This window comes from Bidens hawaiensis, unplaced genomic scaffold (genome assembly GCF_021521415.1).
Source record: "Bidens hawaiensis isolate Kalapana, Puna unplaced genomic scaffold, B.hawaiensis_p1.1 tig00021656_1, whole genome shotgun sequence".
In the NCBI taxonomy this organism is placed as follows: domain Eukaryota; kingdom Viridiplantae; phylum Streptophyta; class Magnoliopsida; order Asterales; family Asteraceae; genus Bidens; species Bidens hawaiensis.
In genome coordinates this window covers 275,246-299,754 of record NW_027493363.1, presented here as the reverse complement: position 1 = coordinate 299,754, position 24,509 = coordinate 275,246, and the positions used below count along the sequence as shown (strand labels likewise).

Genomic DNA, 24,509 nt, shown 5'->3' with positions numbered 1-24,509 from the left:
TTTTGTTTAGATTAACACTTCTAGTGACACTTATTTTGTGAGCCACACATTCTTTCAAGAGTCTTTAGTGGCACTTTTTTGTTTTTTAGTAGCACTTTTTGTATGTCAATGTATGGCATTTTTTTTGTAGTGCTTGGTTGCGGGATCCATTTTGATGATAATCAAGGGTGAGTCAAGCATGATAACATATGCTAATTAGGTGTTAGGGTTTTCGATAACTGTTTCAGAGAGAGAGAGAGAAAGATGGGAGAGTTTTGTGGATTTCAAAAGTGATAGAATGAAAGAGAAAGTGAAATCCCTTTATATAGGGTAAATCTATCTCGCAAAAGGGCCAAATCCTCTCGAGTTTTTGAGATATTTTCAATCTCAAACCTCGAACTTTGAAAAATTTACCCTTATAAATCTGAAAAATATTTAAACACATAACCTGAATACTCAAAATATATACAAAATATATTTTGTTTGTCCATACGTTTGACAAAATTTGCATAGTCGACCTTGACAGAAAACAAGTAAACTTAAAGAAAGAAGACAAAAATAAAGGCAAAAATATAATTAAAATAAAGTCAAAAATAAAAGAAAATTTAAATAAAATAAGCTTAAAGTTAAGATTAGATTAAAACCAAAAAAAACAAAAATAAAATAAAAGAAAAAAAATTGAAACAAAACACTTCAAATTTGATTTTATAATTTTTGGTGAAAGATCACAAGATGATATCATATTAACCGTTAATATCCTAGACCAGAGTTCTATTTCAACATTATTATGGCGATAACCCAAAGTCGATTGTAGATATTTTTCCACTTTAAAATTAAGAAGTATTTTGGTGTCGGTGATATGTTACAGTGTGGATTAAGAACAGTACTTATGTGGGCCCCATTCAATCCAACAAATCGTAGACTCCATCAAATCTTGGGCTTAATTTGCTTTACATGTCTCTTCAACTTGACTTTGTCTTATCTGATCACAGTACGCTTATAGACACACCTTTTGCACGACTTATTTCATCTAGGAATGTTAAAATACAACATAAGTTCAGGGCCATAATAACCAGGTCGGACAATACCATATTATCGCGCAGAGAAAGTTCGAGACTTGAACAAAAAGAAAGAGCATAAAAACAAAACAGAAGATCTAGGTCCTTAACAATCAGATCTTATATGACTACAAACATAGAAAGTCCAGGGCTTGAATAAAATAAAGGAAAAAATAAGTTGAAACATCTTTTAAAAACCTAATACTTTTCCTTTTCTTTTTCTTTTCTTATAGTACAGACACACGACAACATAAGACAATAGTGATCAGGTAAAGAGAGGCTTGGGTATAACATGTTATTTATATTTCCGCCTTCATAGATATGACTTTAAGTAGAGACATGCAACCCGCTTCATAAATGTGTAACCACTAGCGCATGCGGATAATTTAATCTATATCACATTCACATTTACTCATTTATGAAGCCTATATTCACATCAAACATTGATCTTATTGTCTTTTGATCTACTATTGTCATGTGCTAGGAGCCATAGGATCAATATTTTATCATTTTCCAAAGGTCAGATCAATTTTCAAAAATTTTAAAATTTTACTAACTTCCTCTAAACAGGCGAACCTACTAGCTCCCTCTGAACCTTCTTTTTGAAATATTTTTTAATTTTCTTAAAGGAAAAGATAAAATCTTTTTGGTGAGACAAATGCTCATTTTTGTTTTTCTTAAAATTAAATTTAAAATCTTTTTGATGAGACAAATGCTCATTTTCTCCCTCTGAATTTGTGAGATAATTGAAAAATATTTACAAATTTATGTACAAAAAGATAGATAGGAAATTTTAATCAAAATAGTTCATGCCAAACGATTATACAAGATTAGGAATCGGGTACGATCAAAGGCTTTTGTGAAAAGGCCTGCAAAGTGGTAATCCGAGGGGACTTGTTCAATATTGATAACTTTTCGGTCACAATAGTGATGAACGAAAAGCATTCGGATGTCAACTGGTTTGTATTTGAGTGTTGGACTGGGTTTTTAACAATACATACCGCTGCATCGTTATGACACTTGATTGGGGTGTTAAAGAAATTCAAACCATAATCCAGCAGCTGATGCTGGATCCATATCACTTGTGAACAACAGCTGGAGGTGGCAATGTATTCTGCTTCAACGGTGGAGGTGGATAGTGTGACCTGCTTCTTGCTCGTTGCCAAGAGATCAAGCGGTCACCCAAGAATTGACATCCTCCTGTAGTTGACTTCATTTCCAGGTTGCAACCCACATAATCACTGTCGGTGAAAGCATGCAGCACCAATGGAGAATCTTTTGGATACCAATGACCTAAACAAGGCTTTCCCTTAAGATATCGGAAGATACACTTGAAAACGGTTAAATATGACCCCTTTGGATCTGATTGATATCTAGCACACTAATAAACAGGAAACATGATGTCCGTCCTGCTTGCAGTGAGATACATTAGGGAGCCAATCGTAGACCTGTAAAGGTGTTGATCAATTGACTTCCCCAATGAATCTGGAGCTAACACATGTCTTGTAGCAATCGGAGTGGCGAAATAAGTAGAATCCTTGAACCCAAACTTTTGAAAAATTTCATGGACATATTTCTCTTGATGAACCAAAATCCCATCTTTCTTTTATTAAACTTGTAGGCCCAAGAAGAATGTCATCTCCCCCAATGAACTCATTTCAAACCGACTCTGCATTACCTTTGAGAACTCTCTTCACAGATCATCAGTTGTTAACCCAAAAATAATATCATCAGCATACACTTGGACCAAGATCAGATCGTTGCCAACTTGTTTGACAAGGAGTGTTTGATAATAACACCTCTCCGATAGTCATAGTCATTTTCTAGAAAATGTTCAGCCAACGTAGCATGCCAAGCACTAGGTGCTTGATGGAGACCACAGAAAGCTTTGTCATGACAATAAACATAATCTGGACGATCAAGATCCTCATAACCTGGTAGTTGCTTGACGTAAATTTCTTCCTTTGCTTTTCCTTACAAGAAGGAAATTTTCACATCCGTTTGATATACTTTGAAGTTCATGTATGATGCATAGGCTAAGAATATACAAGTAGCCTTTCCTAGCAACAGGGGCATAGATTTCATCATAATCAAGACATTCACAATGTGAAAACCCTTGTACCACTAACCTTGATTTATTTCATATAATCACCCCCTCATCATCTTTCCTGTTTCTTAGCACCCATTTGGTACTAATTGGTCTCTTGTTCTTCAGCCTTTTTTTAAGTCTCCACACATTAAGCTTCTTGAACTGAAGTAATTCTTCTTGCATAGCTTCAACCCAGGAGTTCTCCATGAGCACGGAACGAGGATATTTTGGTTTAACCAGAGAAATAAAACATGCAAAAAGACACTTATTAATAGTACCAGACTTGCTTCGTGTTTGAATGCCGACAGAAGAAGAACCAATGATGTTCTCAATCGGATGTGTCTTGTGAATGGCCATATAGGGAATCGGATGCACTTGCAATTAAACAGTTAGATTCTCAACGGGATGAAAGTCCCTAGGAGCATTGATTAGAACATCAACAGCTGGTTGAATGTTTTCTGGTGGATCAACTGCATGTTTTGAAGCAATGGGTCCATCCCAAAGGTTTTCCATGAAAGGAGCTACAATTGCTGAAACTGGAATAGAATCAGTGGTGTTTGAAGCATCAGAGGGAACTTCATTAGCAACAGCATCTCCAGAAATGGTGGTTGGTGCCTCATTTTCAGCAAGAGGAGGTGTGGGTATAGACTCAACCACACATGGCTCTAATTGAATATCAACTACAGTCTCTGTTGATGTTGGATTAATGTTTTTTTCGATGTTGTCAGCAGACATAAAAGAGGAGTCTGAATCAGAATCTAATTCAATAAAATTACTCAAACTATGTTGAGGGGCTACAGGTAATACATTTCCAATTTAAGAACCACTAGATACGTTAACATTACCCAAACTGTCTATGAGTTTGGAGCAAACTACAACTAGAAGGGTAGACACAACACGAAACTGGTTGAACAAGTAATCATAATCAAACATCCAATTTGGTCATGTGTGATCGTCTGTTTATTTAAGTTTTTACCAATCAACGTTGAAGGATTCCACAATCACCCCTGCTTTCTTGTTGTAAACTCGATAAGCGGTTTTGTTGGAAGCATACCCAATAAAGTAACACTCATCTTCCTTTTCAGTAAACTTGGGACATGAATTGGCATCTGTATGAAATAGAGTGCATGGACATCCAAAGGTCTTGATGTAGCTGACATGTGGATTGATTTTGTAGTAGACTTTATATGGAGTCTTCTTTAGACACGTATGAGCAGCACAAGGTTCTTGATAAAACATGTAGTGTTAATTGCTTCACCCTAGAAAAATAGTGGTAGCTTTTAGTCTGACAACATTGTTCTTGCAACTTCGATCAGTGTTTTGTGGCGTCTTTCAGTAACCCCATTTTGTTTTGGAGTGTACGGGGCACTAAATTGATGATCAATTCCCTTGGAATGACAGAAATCATTCACTGCTCGGTTGCAGAATTACGTTCATTAATTATCTCTTCAAATGCACTTGATTCTTTGTCAGTTTGCTTCTCAACAAGGGTCATGAATCTGATCAAGAACTGAGTGGTTTCATCCTTAGAACCTAGAAGAAAAGTCCAACTGAAACGAGAAAAATCATCGGTAACAAGACAATAGGCTTTTCGACCTATTTCCAAAGGATGAATGGATCTAAATAAGTCCATCTGCAGCAGTTGAAGAATGGAATCTAGAGAATTAACAGTTTTGGGCATGTGAGGGAGTTTGTGTTGTTGTATTTTGAGCACGAAATACATTTTTCAAAAGTTGAAAAGGTTTTAGCAGGCAAAGCCCTCTAACGCTCACCTTTGACAAGTTTTCTCAAATTCTTAAAGTTAACATGACCAAGACGTCGATGCTAAAGTGATGAATCGCTCTCCGAGGCTTTGGATATAAGACATGAAGTAGTTTGTCATGAATATAAACTTTTCATGTCCAATATGTAGGCATCATTACGCATTGTAGTACGCATTAGAGTCCATTACTTGGGGACACTAAAACCTTATTTCAAAATCAAACATTCATTTTCAATGAACAAAGTGGAATATTTCTTACCACAAATTTGAGAGACACTGAGCAGATTTTGGTGTCTTCAAATGTTAAAGTGCCATTTGAGACCTTTCCTCTATTTGTTATTTTCCCTCCCATGTCACGTGCGAAATATACGGATCCACCTTCGAATGGTTGAACATCAAAAAGTAAGGATTCGTCTCCTATCATATGTCGGGTACAACCACTGTCTAAGTACTAATACTATTGGCAGGCCTCCTTGTTTGACCATACATGCATTAGCAATTAATCAAACATGGGTTCCAGAGACAAAGTTGTCTCGGAAAGGTTAATAATAAAGTCTCCAAATTGTATTTTATTTTTAGAAAAACACATCTGGAGACAATCTTCAAGGGCTTTTTTTTCTTCAAGCATCATTTGGAGATAATCTTGTGTAAGAGATGCGATGGGAACATCAACTGCAACACCATTTGTTATAACTGTTCTTCTGTGAGGTCCATTTTCAATAGATCTTATCATCCCATAGTCATTAGTTCTAGTAAAGTTCTTAAACCTCCATTTCGAATCTTCAAAGTTTCTTTCAAAGCTTATGAGTCAAGGTGGTTTGCTAGAGGTTCTGGATTTATTTTCAAGCATCAGTTAATTATTTAACATCATTTCAGAGTCAGAAGCCATCTTCAAAATATTCAGACATCAGTCTTGAAATCAATGAAAAGTTTGGAAAAATCCAAGTCTTTTGAATCGCAATCGCAATGAATATTAATGCGATTGCAAAATGAACAGTAATGCGATTCTGATCAAAATGTGATTCTAAAACATTTGCGATTCTAAGGGTTTGCGATTCGGAACGGATGTGATTCTGGATGGATGTGATTGCGTTCTGTAAGCGAGTGCGATTCGTATGCGATTGCGATTCCAAATGCAAATCCTATTATTGAAACAAATGCGATTGCGATTGTCTTATAAATGCGATTGCGATTTGTGTCACAAATGCGATTGTGATTGTCTCACCAATGCGATTGCGATTAAGTACATGACGATACATAATCGCAAAGAACGCTGTTATAAACGTAATATTCACTGAAACACCTTTTTTTTAGCAAAAATGAAGCTCCATTCAACGGAAATATTCCTTAGTATCTTTAAATAAACTCGTAAAAAACTAAAACAAGACCAAAATCCAAGGTCGTGACCCAAGAACCGTAACTAGTTGAGTCGAACCTCTGATACCAATTGTAGGTCCTTATAACTGGATCTCACAACTATTCTTGGATCAATCCGCGTTGTTAGCTAGCGGAAATCACTAACAACACTATGAATCTCGAATCTTGTTAATGTTTGTTTATTTACTACAAATGGTAAAAAAAGAGAGAGGTAAGATAGAGAGAGAAAGTGGAGTTGGTATGTGAAATTGAAAAGTTGGTGTGCATGCCCATGCTTGCACTATTTATAGTGCTAGCATGGACCCATAAATTCTATTCATCCAAAAGTCAGTAGGCTTATTTACAAAGATCTCGTGCCCAAACAATAACAAACTAAATGAAAATACAAATATTACATGTGATTATCAAGCTAATAAACATGACTTATACATCGTGAATGCGCTCTACAGCTTCACAAGATTTATAGATTTGGCATGCCTTCTTTGGTGTTTTCGGTACAAATAATGATTTAACGGTCCTCCATCAGTCTAGGTTTTACAATAATATAATAGAATGTACGATTTCGAATTCAAGTTTTCAATTTTTCAGGAATCGAATACAAGCACGACTATAATCTTGGTGATGGGATATATATCTGTCGTGGTCTATGTTTGTGACATCCTTCAGGTGCCCACAAGATGAGAAACGAAATAAATTTAAGTAGGTCTCAAGAGGCGGCAAGAAAGGATATTGAAAGATGTTTCGGTGTCATAAACAGAAAGTTGCACATAGTGGCCAACCAGACACGAGCATTGTAATATTCGTTAATTTTCAAACCGGAACCCGACCCATTTTTTAAAAATTTCAGATCTTCTTTTATTTTAATTGATATGTTTATTGATTAATAATGATATTACATTGTTTTTAGTTTGTCCTAAATTTCGTTTCTTGTATTTTATTGTCTTTAATCAAGTCCAGGGGTGTAGAGTGTCAAATTAAAAAAATCCGGTGAAAACACATCTGTCGCCGCGCTACACGACGAGCTCATGAACTCTACAATAGTTTGTCAAATTGTACATCTTTGAGAATTATTGGGAGAGATTATCAGAGATTCATTACAAAAGTTTGTGTTGAAGATTGATAATACATCTACTATAGCTCTTGTGAAGAATCCTGTATTTCACGGTCGGACGAAATGCATTAAATATTGGTTTCTCTTTATTCGTAATTGTATTGAAGAAGATGAGATCAAAGTCAAACACGTTAGTGGCAAAGTTAAGAAAGTCGGCATGGTCACGAAAGTACTAGCATTGATCAAGTTCAAGGAGAAGCGTATTTTGTTTGGAGTTGAAAACATTTCTAATCACAACTCAAAAATTAGGGAGGTTGAATGAATGACCATAGGGTGAGCATGGTGAGGCAGATCTGATTATCTTATGAGGAGTTGTCTAGCCCATTAAGAAATAATTAGGGCTTAATAGTTTTCTTCTTTGTCAAGTTTCGGTTACTTTATAAATAGATCATTATCAAGTACGATTTGATCAAGAGAGTTACTATAATTGAGTTTTGAGTTATTTTTCTAATTATAATAAAGCGAGTTTTCTTTCAATTGTATGTGTGTTTATTTTTTTCTCGTTTAACCTTTGAAATCATTCATATCTTTTTATTCCTTTAAAGTCTCTAAACATAAACATAAATATGTTAGTCCAGCGTTGTTTAATTTCTATTAATTTTTACTTTAAAAAAATGATGCAAATAACATTTTGGAATCCTAATAACTTCTCGTTGTGTTTCAAGTATGTTTAAATAATTCATTTATCTTCTACTTATCTCACTCAACAATTAATTAAGGGCTAAACACTTAGAGCATTAATATTGAAGTATGTATAATCATATATATGTTTATTATATAGATGAGAAAAATAGAGAAAACAACTAAAACGCTACTACGTTGGATTCTTTAGGATAGAGAAAAACTTAGATTAAACTAATGTATACATACCTCTATTTTTTAAAGACTCATATTCACCCCTATATAATTTGTTACAAATACATAAAAAAGAGGAAAAACAATAAAATAAATGTTCATGAGTAGGATACATGCATAGATAGAAAATTGAATTTGAATAATCCAAACTATTGACTAAATACAAATAACAGTCTCAACTAACGAATTGTCCGTTGGCCGTCCAATCTTTTAACATATTTGCTCCTAATAATTCGTATGTAACGGAATCCGAACGCTGTTAGTCACCGGTCTCCGAGAAAATGTTTTTTGGCAGAAAAACTTTTGACCGAAAAACTCAACATTTTCATCCCAAATATCTTTGAAACCTTAGATCTCAAACATATAAGAAACTTTGTATTAAAAGCCTCAGTTATTGAGGTCGTCGGAACCTTATAACCATCGTTGAAGTCAGTCGGTGGTGCTCAAGTGGTGGTGTTGTTAAGGTGGTGGGTGTCAGGGGTGTTGATGTTTAGATGGTGGTTTTCAGGTGGTGGGTGTCAGTGGTGTTGATGTATAGGTGGCGGTGGTGGTGGTCAGCGGTGGTGTTGAGGTGGTGGTGGTTGGCGGTGGTTTTCAGGTTGATTTCTTCGCGAAAAAGGTTGAGTTTTCCAGTAAAAAGACATTTTCTGGCGACCGGAGACTAACAACATTTGGATTTCATTTAGTCGCAGATCATTGGGACCAAATGTGTTAAAAGATGAGACTTAACATGTATTTCGTCAATCGAGATTGTTATTTGCCAGTAATTGAGATTATTTACATCCAAATTTATTGTAAAGATAGTTTTTGAAAAGTAAATAAAGAATTTCTTTTTAAGAAAGTATTTATATAGAGGTCCCAATACGAAAGCTATTGAATGATGATAGGGACTAAATGCTTGTTCAATGAATCGCCAAAAGTCCTAAATTTCCATTAAACAGCTGAAATGACTAATGTATGTGACAGGAGACGAATGTAATGGAACTGTGTAAACGTGACGTGCCACTTCAAGCAAGAGATTGCCGTGATGAAATTCATGTAAGTCTTTGAAAAACAATTGGAAACTTGTGGCAAATAATTGAGGGGGAAAGAAAATTAGTTTACGGGTCCCTTGTTTTTAATTTCTTTGCATACACTTCTTTGTGACCAAGTCAATAATACAGACTGCAAACGTTCCTTTAATATATGATCCAACTCCTTCAATCTGTTGCCATCTTCTCCTCTTTCCTCAATCACACGATAATATGTTCATCCTTGCTGGAAAACTAGTGTTACGGTTCTTTGTTATATTCATATATTTATTAATCGATACCTACACCACCACCTTAGCTCAACCGAACTTCATTTCCTACTTCTGCGAAAACGCTGCGAATTATAGTGTTAACAGTACGTACCAAAGGAATCTAAAAACCACCCTCTCCAACCTCCCCACCACCAACAGCGGCTTAGGGTTCTACAATCTCTCCACTGGAATAGGCAGTGATCGAGTTAACTCGGTTGCCCTTTGTCGAGGGGACGTCAATCCGGATGTGTGTCAAAGTTGTCTAAATGACTCCATAGTTAAGTTGCCACAACTCTGCCCTAACCAAAAGGAAGCAATAGGGTACTACGATTACTGCTTGTTGAGATACGACAACAATACTATATTGGGAAACACAAATAAAGTTTTATGTGGCTATGTTCAACACGCAAAATACTATAAATCTTGACCGGTTCAATGACGCTTTGGGCTCGATAATGAACGACTTGATAGGTGTTGCGTCAGCTGGCAGTTCGCTACAGAAGTTTGCCAGCGGGAACAAGACCGGTCCAGGGATCGCAACGATCTTTGCCCTTTGGCAGTGTACTCCAGACCTATCGGAGCAACAGTGTCGAAATTGCTTTGATGATATAGTCACTCGGTTTCCAAGTTTGTTTAATGGGAAAGTTGGAGGAAGAATTCTTCTACCTATGTGTAATTTTAGATATGAAACATATCCCTTTTTTAACGAGAGCACTACTTTGGTCATCACCTCACCTGGTCCACCACCATCAGGTATGAATTGCGTCCTCTCTATAACAGTATTATTCTTGCAAAATAAGATACGGAATCAAAATTAAATCATTTTTATTTTGACTACGACTAAATTAAAGGTTATGTACACACTTATGTCCTAATGCTATCCTTGTTTAGTTATTGGACTTCATGAGAAACACGTAACAACAGATGGAAACGGATCAAAAAAATTTTCAACGGGTTTACTATTTTTAGATGCTCTAATTTCATATGGCCGGAAATAAAAATTTTCGGGTCAGGTAAAGTTCATAATATAACAAAAATGCTATACAATTAGGGGTGAGCATACCTTAACCACTAACAGGGAATTAACCGATACCCAAACAGCCGATGGCATTAACCGATAACCAAACGTTAACCGAACCAAAACGATACATTAACTCTATCCTAATTTCCTTTTAGATGAGTATTGTCTGTGATTTGCTGGTTAATGGTAATCCACGGGGTGTTTGTTAGAAATTGTTGCTAATTCTACTAGATATGACATATATCAAACTAACCTCAATTTAGTGATATGTATTCTTTTATGATACAAACACAGTGCGGACAACGTATATTTGAGAGAAGGTACAATAGCTAGCTAGGGGGGCTACTTTAAGAAGGCTTGAACTATGTTTGAAAATCTCAACGCTTACCACTAGCTCTAGTAAGCAATTATGGTGGGTACTTTAAGTACAAGCCTGTTATGAGTTAAATTGCGTATGAGATTGGTTATCATTTCTTAATTGATGGCTTAATGCTAAATCACATGCAAGTTATAGAAATTGCTGTATAAACAAAGACTCGGCCCAAATTTGATCCGATATCGCTTGTGTTGGTCCAGGCGGATCAAATAATCAGAACAAACAAACGAACATGCGATATTGGGGTAACAACCCTCGACTCTTTTCATATAACCAAGCGAACTTCACGAACTTGTCAAACTTACATGGAGAAGAGAGACTTCTCTTATCTCATATAAAATAATAATCTAGACCCTATTTATAGATCTACTAAACTTGCTTTCCAAGTCAAACCTAACTTGGAAAACAAGACAACCTTATTCTAAAATAATCCATATTAAAATAAACTTAAGAAAACAAACCCTCAACTTTATCCGGCATAGAGTGCAAGAATTTTCTTACCAAAACATATGCCTTAAGAAACCCTCAACTTCATATGCCTTTAAACATCCAATCACATCTTTAAACACCATTGTTTCGATGTCTGTGAGTAACTCCATTAAAGAAACAAGAAGTAAATATTTATCCAGCATAGAGTGCAAGAATTTTCTTCCCAAAACCTCTTCTTCAAGTAGTACAGCGCCCAAGCTCTTGTACTTTGACTGTACTCAACCCCACTTCGCTGCATAATCATCAATACTTTCTGTATCCCCCATCTTTAATTCATCTGACTCGGCTCTTAGCATTTGAACACGAGCTTTTTGAGTTCTTTCTACAACAAGATAACGAACTCTTAACGCTTCCCAAACATCTTTCAATTCTGAATATATACTTAGCCATCTGAAGCATCACGTCTTCAGATAGGGTTTGGAAGATAACACCTAACGCCATAAACTTCTTTCTTTCTTCAATTCCAGCCCCCTTTTCCTATCAATCGCATCTTGCAAACCGTTCGCACCCAAAATAATTTTCACCATAACCGACCATACGCGTAGTTGGTCAAAGTTAACTTCGGTGCTTGCAAAACAAAACCATCTATCGATTCTTTCATTGTTCTCGAGCTCCCTGCTTCTTTATCACTGACCATGTCATAATCCTAACGCTGTCACGACACAAAAAAAATAAATTCTGGTGGGCAGAAAACGAACACGACTCCAAGGGTTACAAGTTTCGAACGGTAATCTTCTAGATAATATTATTGGAATCGCTAATTATGATCTTGAACAGAAGAACTTGGTTTCAAAAAATTTTCCGGCATTCGGTCTACTATAACCAGAAACAAACCAATCGTAACCGACCTTCTTGCTTTTCTTAAGAATTAATTCCACCTACTTAATTATTATATGCCTCAAAATAATTAACCTTTTAATTATTTTCTACTGTATTACAGTGCCAGCCAAATAACAAGTGCCTTTCTTTACCTTGCTCTAGACGACCAACCAAAACATGCAATCTTCTACTCCTAATATATTTTTCTTTCACGTTGTAGACTACTCCTCCCAACCAACTTCTCTTTGAAGAACGACTCTTCCAACCCTTCGAATAGGAAACCCACGAACTTCTACAAACAACGAGCCTAAGCTCTAATACAAATTGTTGGCCCATGCGTATCAAACAATCAGATCAAACGAACGAACGAACAAACAAACAAACATGCGATATTGGGGTGACAACCCTTGACTCTTTTCATATAACCAAACGATCTTAACAAACAAACTTCACGGACTTATCAAACTTACATGGAGAAGATGCTCTTCTCTTGACTCATATAAAATAATAATCTACACCCCTATTTATAGATCTACTAAGCTTGTTACAAACCTAACTTGAAAAACAAGACAGCCTTATTCTAGAATAATACATATTAAAATAAACATAACAAAACAAACCATCAACTTTATTAAATAATCCATATCAAAATAAACTTAACAAAACAGACCCTCAACTTTATTGATAATTCTGATTCAATTGTTTGATCTATCTAGGCAACAGCCGGTTGATCAAAGCTTACAGTGGAAATAGTACACTATAAGATCGTCCCACATCACTGGTGAAAAAATGATCTCATTGAAAGTTAAAATTGTTTTAGAAAACAATCTGAAAAAATAGAGTTAAGTGCCATTTTAATACCTGTGGTTACCCAATTACGCATCTTTAGTACCGTTTTTGAATTTACTGCAAAGGACTACCTCACACTCTTCTAAAACTTGCAATTTTAGTACTTTTTTTTAACCCCGTCTGTTTGGTCCGCTAAGTTAGGGGCAAATTAGTAATTTTGATTGTTTTATTAATTTTCTCTTTTGACCTAATTGTCATATTCATACCTATGGTTTGTTTAATTATGCAACTTTAGTACCATTTTTTGAATTTATTAAAACTGGATACTTTGATTAGTTTTGGATAGATAAGCAAACCAAAAGAGATATTACATATTACAATTAAAAGGTAACTAAAATACATGATATAAACAACCATGAAATGTATAACATATTTTTTAGCCTTTTGTTTTTGATTGCCAATTTACTTCTAGTAGCTCAAGATCCGAGTTCATCTTAGCCATTTTTCTTGCATTTTCTTTATGTGCATTGAAAATTTTTTTTTTTTCAAAAGTTTGGGTATGATAACAGTTTCTCTTTAACACATCGATTACAATCACACAACTTCGCACCTCTTAGTATAACATCAATTGAACTTGTAGATGAACAACGGTTGACGAATAACATGGGCAAAACAATTTTTGTTATATTTTTCCACAAAAATCACGAAAATTCATCTAGCACAGAAAGGTACAAGCAGCTATTTCGTTGCGCGACATAAAGTTTTGATTTGGCTAAAATTCCGTACTCAACCAAATCAAACAAGGACAATTGGGTTAGAATCCTAACTCAAATATTAAGTTTCAGAAGTTGAACCAACCCACTTAGACTTGTCAAGAGGAATTTATGATGTCAAGAATCAAGGTTAGTGAATCAATCCCCATAACATCCTTAACACACGTTTTTGTAATATCATAAAAACTATTCAAAACCTGTCCAAAAATCACATAATTTACCTTTATGGAAACTAGACCCAAAGTACATCATAGGATCAAGAACTAACGAAAAATATTTTGTTATTATCGAGTTATGGCCTCAATAAAAAGCACATTCGAATAAGACAGGAAACTGTTATCAACAAAACTTATGCAATAATGAGTTATGTGCAACATTTAGGGTTCCTAATCGATCACACAAACTAATTCACCATTCTAACAGGTTTTATAGAGAATTGGATACTAGATTTCTCATAATTCAATTTCAAGAGCACGAAGAATGGATCATAACATAAGCACTTTAATGGTTCTAAGACACTTTCTTGTTGTGTAGCATTAAATACAAAAGCATAATTACCAGCTTCTTTTTGTATGTTGCAGCTGGAATTATCTGTCTTCTTGGTCTATCTCTTACCAAACTATAAATAACCGACCCCTCATTCACAGCGGTGACCGAAGTCAAGTACCCAATACCTTGGGAGTGACCGTGCTCAATACCTACAAAAATTTTAGACAAAATCTCATAAATTTCCCCTACTAAGCGAAAAAATGGCAGTAACCGGGGTCACCCCGGGTCCCCATTGTACTTCGTCCTTTGGATCCATGCGTCTTCTAATTATTGTGTATTACCACTATCATCCCAATCGGAGACAAATCCAACTCAATCTGACCACTTTGATCACCAAGACACTAAACAAAAACATAAGTTTTATGTATCCATCACATCTTTGTTCATCACATGTGAAACGTCATGAATCCAAAGGTTTTCACAGTTGGCTTTACACATACAATACAGTTCTTAAATTTGGAGAAAATTGTGCGGATTGCATTTAAACATACAACGCATGTCCAACATATGATTTAAAGTTCCTAGAATCCAAACATGAACATTCAAAATCATTAACATGGATGACTGGATGCATAGTGGCGGATCATGAACATCTAATATGGATGGGCCGAAAGTCACGAGACCCAAAATTTCTTTTCCTACTTCTAAGTTTTGGGTCGGTAGTCCAGTTCGGGTCGAGTCGGGTCAAACAATAATTCCAAACCCTAACCTACTAAACTGAAAAAAAAATACAAAATTGTGAAATGCGAATTTCTGAACCTGGACTCTACTTGCTTCTGTTGACTGATTTGAGTAATCGATTTCACATGTACACGAGTCAGTTTCGAACCTCAAGCCTCAACAAACAGCGGCAACGCCCAAATCAATCAATTAAATGATTTCACACCCAAACTGTTTCATCAATTCACCTGCTTGTTTCTTAGCTTCTATTCCGACTTCTGTGCCGAACCTCACAAATTAGTAAGTCACACAGCGGCCAGCACACAATTGATACTCCGTTTGTTGTTGTGTTCGAACATCAACCAGGTGGTAGGGTTAGTTTTAGGCTTAATGCTTGGTTTTTTTTGGTTTAAAATTTATTTGGGCTTGGTCTTATTGAGCTTTATTTCTTAGCCTTTTTTTATCTTTACGTTTATCGGCTTGACAAACTTTATTTTTTAAAAAGATTCAAAGTTGGTCCGGACTCAAATAATATGGATTGGCCAGACTCAAATAACTGAATGGGCCGAACTCAATGCATGTATATATATTATTGATTTTTTCGAGAAAAACACTATCGAACGAAAAACGTGATGGGGCCACGGCCCGCTTTGGCCCATTAAAAGGTTCGCCGGTGGGGATGCCGGTCTTTAGTTCCTTATCAAATTCATAGGATGCCCGCAAAGCCCTTACAAAGCACCAGCACTTCAACCTAGAGTTGCACAAAAAACCCAAACCTGGAACCAGAAAAAACAAACCCGGAACTGGGTTTTTTATACCAGGGTTTTTCATATCACCCGAACCCGTGCCCGACCCTACCCGTAAGGTACAGATAGGGTGCATTTTAGTACCAAAAGTGTACCCGAACCTGACCCGGTTTGTACCTGATAATACCCGAAAATCGAAACCGGTTCCATACCCAGAACTGGGTTTTTCCAATACCCAAAATCAGGTTTTTCAAAAACGTGATCTTTACTCGAAATTACTCGAAAGATACCTGAAAAATACCCAAAAAATACCCCTAAATGTACAACCCCAAAAAAAAATCCAATATATACCTGAAATATACTTGGAAAAAAGCCAAAAAAAAACCCAAAGATATGGTTTTTCAATACCCGAAAATAGGGTATTAAAATACCCGGTTTTAGAATACATGATTCTATAACTGACCCGAACCAGATGCATCTAGTATGGTTTTTAGAGACAATAACTAGACCAGAACCGGACCTAGGTATTGCCCATACCCGTTTTTCCAATACCCTGTCATACCCGAGCTCGATTCCATACTCGAAATCAGGTATTTGAAAAACCCGATTTATGCACCTCTACTTCAACTTGATCTGCATACTAAAATTCTGTTTTGTTGAGCTCAACCAAAGAGAAAATAATATAATTCATATTTAAGTTCTAGTTAAATGATTTATAGGGACTTCCAACTTACCTTACGTCCCTAAGAATTAAATTAAAATTAGAAAACACGTAATACATTTATACCGAGGTATAAATCTATCTCACATACTATTATTACTCTAGGTTTTAAATATGAACATTTAATTTAGAGTTAACTGCTATTTTAGTATCCCTGGTTTGTTAAATAACGTAATTTTGGTATTGTTTTTGAGTTTATAGCAAATGCTACCCCATTTTTCTAAAACTTGTCATTTTGCTACTTTTTCTAGCCCCGTCTATTTTCTTCTTTAAGTTAACGGTAAATTGATAATTTTGTTTATTTTATTTATTTTTCTTTTGATTTAGTGTCATTTTCATACCTGTAGTTTGTTTAATTACGCAACTTTAGTATCTTTATTGAATTTATTACAACTGGATACTTTGATTACTTTTGGATACATAAACAAAACAAAAGAGACATTACATATTATTTATTACAATTAAAATGTAACTAAAATACATGATAGAAGATTAAAAACAACCATGAAATGTATGACATATTTTTTAGCCTTTTGTTCTTGATTGCCAATTTACTTCTAGTAGCTCAAGATCTGAGTTCATCTTGACCATTTTTCTTGCATTTTCTTTATGTGCATTGATTTTTTTTTCCAAAAGTTTGGATACGATAACAATAGCTCATTGACACATCGGAGGATCAAGCCAATTAACAATCCCACAGCTTCGCACCTCTCAGTATAACATCAATTGAACATGTAGATTAACAGTGGTCGACGGAGATGTAGATGAACACCATATCGTAATTCATTGAACTTGAAGATGAACAATGGTTAGGGTTTGAAGGACCGATAAGCACGCGTGCACGCGGGGGGGTGGGGGTGTTTGTGATCTGTTCATTTAGAGTTAGAGATTATCTTTTAATTGTAATGTGCAATGTCTCTATCGGTTTGCCTATGTATCCAAAACTATTCCAAGTATTCGGTTGCAATGCGTAATTGAACAAACCACAGATATGAAAATGACACTTAGCTCAAAAGAGAAAATGAATAGAATAAACAAAATTACCAATTTAACCTTGACTTAACGGACAAAAGAGATGGGGTTAAAAAGTACTAAAATGACAAGTTTTAGAAAAGTGAAGTAGTCATTTATAATAAATTTAAAAACAGTACTAAAGTTACGTGATTGGACAAACCACATGTCCTAAAATAATAAAATGACACTTAACCTTTTAATTTATTAGCAAAAGTTGAAAACTAAAAAAACGTGTTTGTAACCTTTTTACTTATCTCGCATGTACAACGTTGATTTTGGCTTTGTTGTAACCGTTTCTAAGTTAACATCGCTCATCATTAAACTTTCTGTTTGTTGCAGGCAGAAAAAATAACACAACTCGGACTGTGGTAATCGTTATCATTACAGTCATCGTTGTTATAACAATCATTTCCCTTTGTATCTTTTTTAAATTAAGAAAGAAGAAAAATAAAATGATGCCCCCGCCTCCCCCAGAAAGCAATCAGAGTAAGTTTGAAGTTTGGACTACAATTCCAATTTGCATCAATTTGCATTTCGCTACTAAATGACATAACACAAGATTTTTTATGAATGGTGACAAAATATTAAGGACTAACACATTCTTGCTAAAGCAACTTCTAACTCCTCTTTCTTTCTAATAGCTGAAACTACAGATATTGGCACAATTGACTCTTTTCAATACAGTTTTAGTATGGTGAAAGCAGCAACGAATGACTTTGCAGAAGAAAATAAGCTCGGGCAAGGTGGATTTGGACCCGTTTACAAGGTACAAGATATTTGCTAATTATCACTACACATATTTACATATACATAAAAATATTTCAATTTCTTCGTGCTAATATCATTTACAAGATGAGTAAGTGAAGATTAAGAAAAGATAGCAATTGTGTTGGACAGGAAAAATGTTCACACTTATAAACGGGCACTGAAATTAAATATGTTTATGATGCATAAATGTAAAGATTAGTTTTTATATAATCCGTTCTATGTGCTTCTCGTGAAAAACACCGATGTCTATTTGTACAAGTGTTGAAAGTTTGTATTACGTAGTGGTGTTAATGTATAAGGCTTTTACTGGACTTTTTATACAACTAAGACGGTGTAAACTCTTACCAGTTTATATTTGTACGCTCATAAATGTGTCAGTTTTGTATAAACTTTCTCGGGTAACGACAAAATTTGTTCATGTTCTAAGCGTTATCATGATTTAGATATTACTTGAGCATTAATTTATTCTATTATATGATATTTAGGGTATGCTTGACAACGGGAACCAAATTGCAGTAAAGAGGCTAGCGCAAGATTCTGGACAAGGGGACCTAGAGTTCAAGAATGAGGTTTTGCTAGTCGCAAAACTTCAACATCGTAATTTGGTTAGACTTCTAGGTTTTAGCATGGAAGGAAGTGAACGCCTTCTTGTTTACGAGTTTTTGCCAAATGCAAGTCTTGATCAATTTATTTTTGGTAGGTTCTTTGGGCACTTCTCTTTTTGGTAACACAAGTTTCATAGCAAAAATAGAAGTAGAATAATATATATATATATATATGATAATTTGAGAACTTTGCTGAGTTTTAATAACTTAAGAACTTAATTATTGACCACACATTTAATTAAATAGATTAAATTATATGGTTGAGATAAAATATGATTAAAAAATTAAAGTAAGAGAGAGAATAAAGATGTACAGTGATTACACTAATTTAAACGTTCGTTACATCTATGTAATAAGTCGACTCGGTGCGTAAAATATTCTGTAATTTTTTGACATATATGTAACCTATATATATTACGTATGTGTAAAAAATTCAAAAAAAAATTGTTATGTTGAGTTTTTTCGAGTTTTTAAAACTCAAATTGGTTCTTAAAAGAAATCTCCCACATATGTATAGGATTGATTTCTTTTGAGAACCACTTTTAGTTTTAAAAACTCGAAAAAACTCAACGTAACATTTTTTTTAATTTTTTTTACGCAACGAGTTGATTTTTTACATAGGTGTAACGGACGTTTAAATTAGTGTAATCACTGTACATATTTATTTTCTATCCTACTTAGTTTTTTAATCAAATTTAATTTCAAGCACACAATCTAATCTATTTAATTAAATGTGCGGTTAACAATGAAGTTCTTAAAGTTCTTAAAACTCTAACAAGGTTTTCAAATTATCTCCTCTCTCTCTCTCTCTCTCTCTCTCTCTCTCTCTCTATATATATATATATATATATATATATATGTAGAGAGAGGATCAAGAGAGAACTTCTTAAAGAGAGAACTAGAGAACTAATAAAGAAATATTTTTAATTTAATTTAAAAAAATATTTTTAAATTTCCGTTTTTGCCATTATTCTTATATTATGTTACCATTTACTCAAAAAATATAAAAAACAAAAAAAAAACTCGTTGTAGTGCACATATGCAATACATCGACTTTTTTTATTGCATATGTGCACTAGTGTGTATTTTGATATGTGCAATAATGTTGAATAGCATATATGTAATTTTTTGTATTGTATTAGTGTAATAGTGTTATATTATATACAAAAATACCAAAAAAACAATATAGTACATATGTGCATTAGTGTTGTATTACGTATATGCGATAGTTTGTTTCGAGTACAATTATTAGTGTTTGTATTTGCATATATTCAATAGTGTGTATTGTATAATGCAATTGTGTTGTATTATATGCAATAAAACACTATCGTATATATGCAATACACATTAGTGCACATATGCACATCACCGGGATTTTTTTTAGGAACAATATTATTTTATTAGAAGGAGGAAAGAAAAAAATCGCAAAATATTTTTTTAAAAAATGTTAAAAGTAGTTTTTATTAGTTCTCTAGTTCTCTCTTTAAGAGGAGTTCTCTCTAGATTTCACCCCTATATATATATATATATATATGGGAAGTATAGAATGAAAAACCCATTTGAGTTGTGAAAACCCTATGTAACATCGTGTTTTTTTTTACACGTGTAATATATGTTGTTACATTTAATACAAAACATCGAAAAATAAAAAAAAATTGTTTCGCTATTTTTTAACATTTTTTTTCTAATTTTTATATATGTTTTCAGGAGAGAGAAAAAACTATATTTATGTTTACATTTTTTATTAACTTTAATTGTGGACCACAAGATTCAAACTTTAATTAAAAACATGTGGTTGAGAATGAGTTTCTAGAGTTTTCACAACTTAAGTGGGTTTTTATTTTAACCTAACCCATATATATATATATATATATATATATATATATATATATGGGATTACAACAATTTAGCTGGTTTACCAACCAAATGCAAGCATCCATTGGGTGATATTTGGCAATTCTTAAGAGAAATCGTCTTCCCATAAGGTCATAAATAGAATCACAAAAGTGCTAACAAGTAACCCTTGTTTGAAATGAACTTAATGATGCTTGACCATTGTAAAGGGTAGCAAATGATGTTTCTGTTGTGCCTCCAGATCCAGCTAAATGCACCCTTCTTGATTGGCAAACACGATACAGAATCATCAAAGGCATTGCTAAGGGACTGCTGTACCTTCATGAAGATTCCCGCCTTACGATAATTCATCGTGATATGAAGGCAAGTAACGTTTTGTTAGATGAACAAATGAACCCCAAAATTGCAGATTTTGGCATGGCAAGAATCTTTAAAAGCGAGGAAACTCATAGAGACACAAATCGAATTGTTGGAACCTAGTAAGTACACTTTCTTTAGAGGGTCGGGACTTGGGACCAAAATGACATTTGGGCTAGTTATACCTAATGAATCACCACCCTTTTGCGAACTGCATCTAATGTGGTCGACCTGCTTCAAATTCATCTTTCCCTTTAAAAATATACAGTTTTTAACTATAACATATTATATGAACCAGTGACAAATCATTTTAAGTAACGATAATTGTGTCATAAAGATGTGTAAATGTACGATGGGCCACTATTTTATCTTTAAGCTTACCATTGCCACATACGAGGCGAAATAAGTAGTCCAATGCCTATTAGACTATTAATTATGATGTGGGCTTGAAAGCCCTCCACAATGCCCAAACTATAATGTCTCTTTATGGTTTAACGCTCCGAAGGACTTTAAATCTTTTATTTATTTATTTCTTTAACAAACACATAGAATAAAAATTAAATAATAATACTAATTAAAATTTATATAAATATAAAAAACATACAAATAAAAAAATAAAAATAAAAATAAAAGGCATACAAATAAAAAACATTAAAAAGATGAAAACATAACAACTTAAATTAACCAACATATAACTAATATTCGTCGTCGTTCTCTTCGTCTTCGTCCTCGACCTCGTCTACGTTCTCGTTTGCATATTTGGCTATTATCTTTGCTTTTATTTTCTTCAAAAAAGCCCTTGGGGCCGGATCTACATGCGATAGATCCTTTGCGAGGTACTTGAAATCCTTGTCTCGTTGCTGCTCCGATTGAACTTTCACCATGCATGGCTTTGTATTCCGCATGCATCAATTTTCTTACTTCATGCATTCTTGTGATTTCATTTGTTGAGTTTTTTTTAACCTTGGCAATCTCGGATAGTTTAAGATCCAAGTTGTCAAAACATGAGCTCACTTCGGAACTCATCGAGGATGTCGTTCTAGACGAAGATACTCCACCTCTAACCGCCATATTGGCTTTATCTCTTCCTACCGGACGTGGTAACTCATCCAGTTCATCAAAAACAAAATCGGGATCAAACTCGTTTAGATTAAATTGACAACGACCAACCGACGTGGCTTTATACGTCAATTAATCGGCCGAAGTAGACATTGTCTTTGACTGTTTGGACGACCGCGATAAAGATGACGGGACCGGATGCCACTTTGGTGAGCTCGTGCATTGTCTCTAAGCTTACAACATATTGAAATCTCCGTTATATTTGGCCCGATATTGTTTTAAGGCAAACTCCATCATGTTAGCATCGTTCATGCTGCTTTTTCTCCTATTGTTTGCAACGCGGGAGTAAATATTAGAGAAGTTGGTTATTTGTTTGCGCATTGCCTTCCATTTGTTGTAGACGGAACCCTCTCCGCGGTAGAAACATCGACCCACTGTATCAAAGAACTTAGTATGTATTTTTCCCCAAAACTTAGGGGTATGTTTACGTCACCTTCGATACAAATAAAAACTTAGTATTAGTCAACAAAAAAAATAAAACATGAAATATATATATATATATGTGTGTGTGTGTGTGTGTGTATTTTTATAATTTATCTTGAATTGAGTTTTCGGATGAATCAATCCACGCACGTGCCAACGCCATCTCCCCAACCGTTTCCTACTTTAGTCTTTCGAACTTTTCCCTAGTTGTTTGACAATCAGGTTTCTTTTTATGACTTTGTTTACGACGAAGTTGCGGTTTGGATACTTGGGTTTGGGGTATTTAGGTTTCGGGTACTTGCGGAGACATATATGGCATTGGCGATCGAAAAAACATATCGGTGAACGGTTGAATTGGTGGAGACATTACGGATCGATGACCTTGTTGGTTAGCAAAGAAATGGTTATTAGGATCATTGTTATTTTAATTTTACCTTTATTATTTTCAATTACAACCGGTTCTGGTTCGTCATCACTAACGACTGTTTCATCAACATCTTCCACCACCCATCGACCCGAGATGGTGGACCCCCAACCTTATTATCATACTTTTTCCCATTTCTTAAAATACTTACCTGATTGACGTGCTTCTTCGAACTCGAACTCGAACTGAGGTGCTGCGGGTTCACTGTGGTATCACTCGGTAACTGACCCGCGGTTTTCTGCAACTTTGCCATGTCTGCTGCGAGCTGACCAATCTGTTTTGACATTGCTTCTGCTGACTTGTCTCTCAACTCGAACTGTCTCTGCGTTTCCTTCTGATTATCAATCACGACCTTCAACAACGCATCTAACTTTGAATGTATTGACTCATCTAAATTTCCCGAACTACCCTTCTGCTGGTCTTGATTCTGATTACCTGACGAACTGTTACCCCAGTAACCGTCTCTGTCATATCCCCGACTGTTATACTAACTGTCTCTGCATCTCAGCCCAGCTCTCAATACTGTGCATCGGTAGCGAGTTGAACCAGTGTTTTGCTTTGTCTTTTAGTGAAAACTGGAACAACCGCAACCGAACCTCATCCTGATCATATATACCATCACCGATCGACCCGCAAATAGCTGAAAAATCTAACAAGTGTGAATACGGGTCTTCCGATCCCAGTCCATGAAAATGTGGAACTATGTTGATGTAGGACGGACGGGATTTAAATGTCGGTCGTCCATGCTCGTGAACCTGTGGGACAATAGGTGAGGCACCATCTGAAATAGCCAGTCTGAACCGACTGTTAACACCCTGAACCGGAGGCCCATAATTCCTGCGTCTGGCCCTCGGTTTCTCAAAACCTCCCCCGTTAACCTGAATCGGCTGTCTGCGTTCCTCCCGAAATCTTCCAATACCATCTCTGTCTCGGTTTCTGTTCCTCCATCTGTCACCTCTCACCCTAACCGGTTCCTGAACCTCTCCAACCTCTTCAAACTCTTCAATCCGAATACCCTCATCTGCATTTCTCGGCTCAAACCTATCATTCACTGGTCCTCGTTCTTCCTTATCCCCCTCTTCTTCGTCTTCAGTGTGAATACTGACATGGTCAAAATCTCGTATAATCGGCTGTCGGTGATGACGGGTATTGTTCGGGACTGATGGCCCCGGTCTGTCAAGGTTTCGGTTTCTGGATTGTCGGGCTGAATTTTGGGGTTGTTGATTGGTGTTTATTGGTGGTGGTAGGTCATTATTTGGTGGATTTTAATTATTCGGTGGGTTTGGTTCGGGTTGGAAAACATTGGTCTCGGGCGGTGGGTTTCGGTTTTGATTCTGGTTCTGGTTCTGACCTTCCATGTCTGACTGTCTGATCTGAGATCGGTTCTGCCGTGCTAACCGTTCGATTTCTGTCTCGTATATCAGCGGAGAGTTTCTTCCTGAATGGCGGGTGTGCATAAACATGTTACCTGCACAAATAACACACCCCG

General features: G+C 35.4%; 1 pseudogene; it reads left to right on the top strand.

Moving 5' to 3' along the window:
- Positions 1 to 9,475: 9,475 nt before the first annotated feature.
- LOC143563920 (cysteine-rich receptor-like protein kinase 15) overlaps positions 9,476 to 24,509 on the top strand; it is a 35,003-nt pseudogene continuing 19,969 nt past the window's right edge.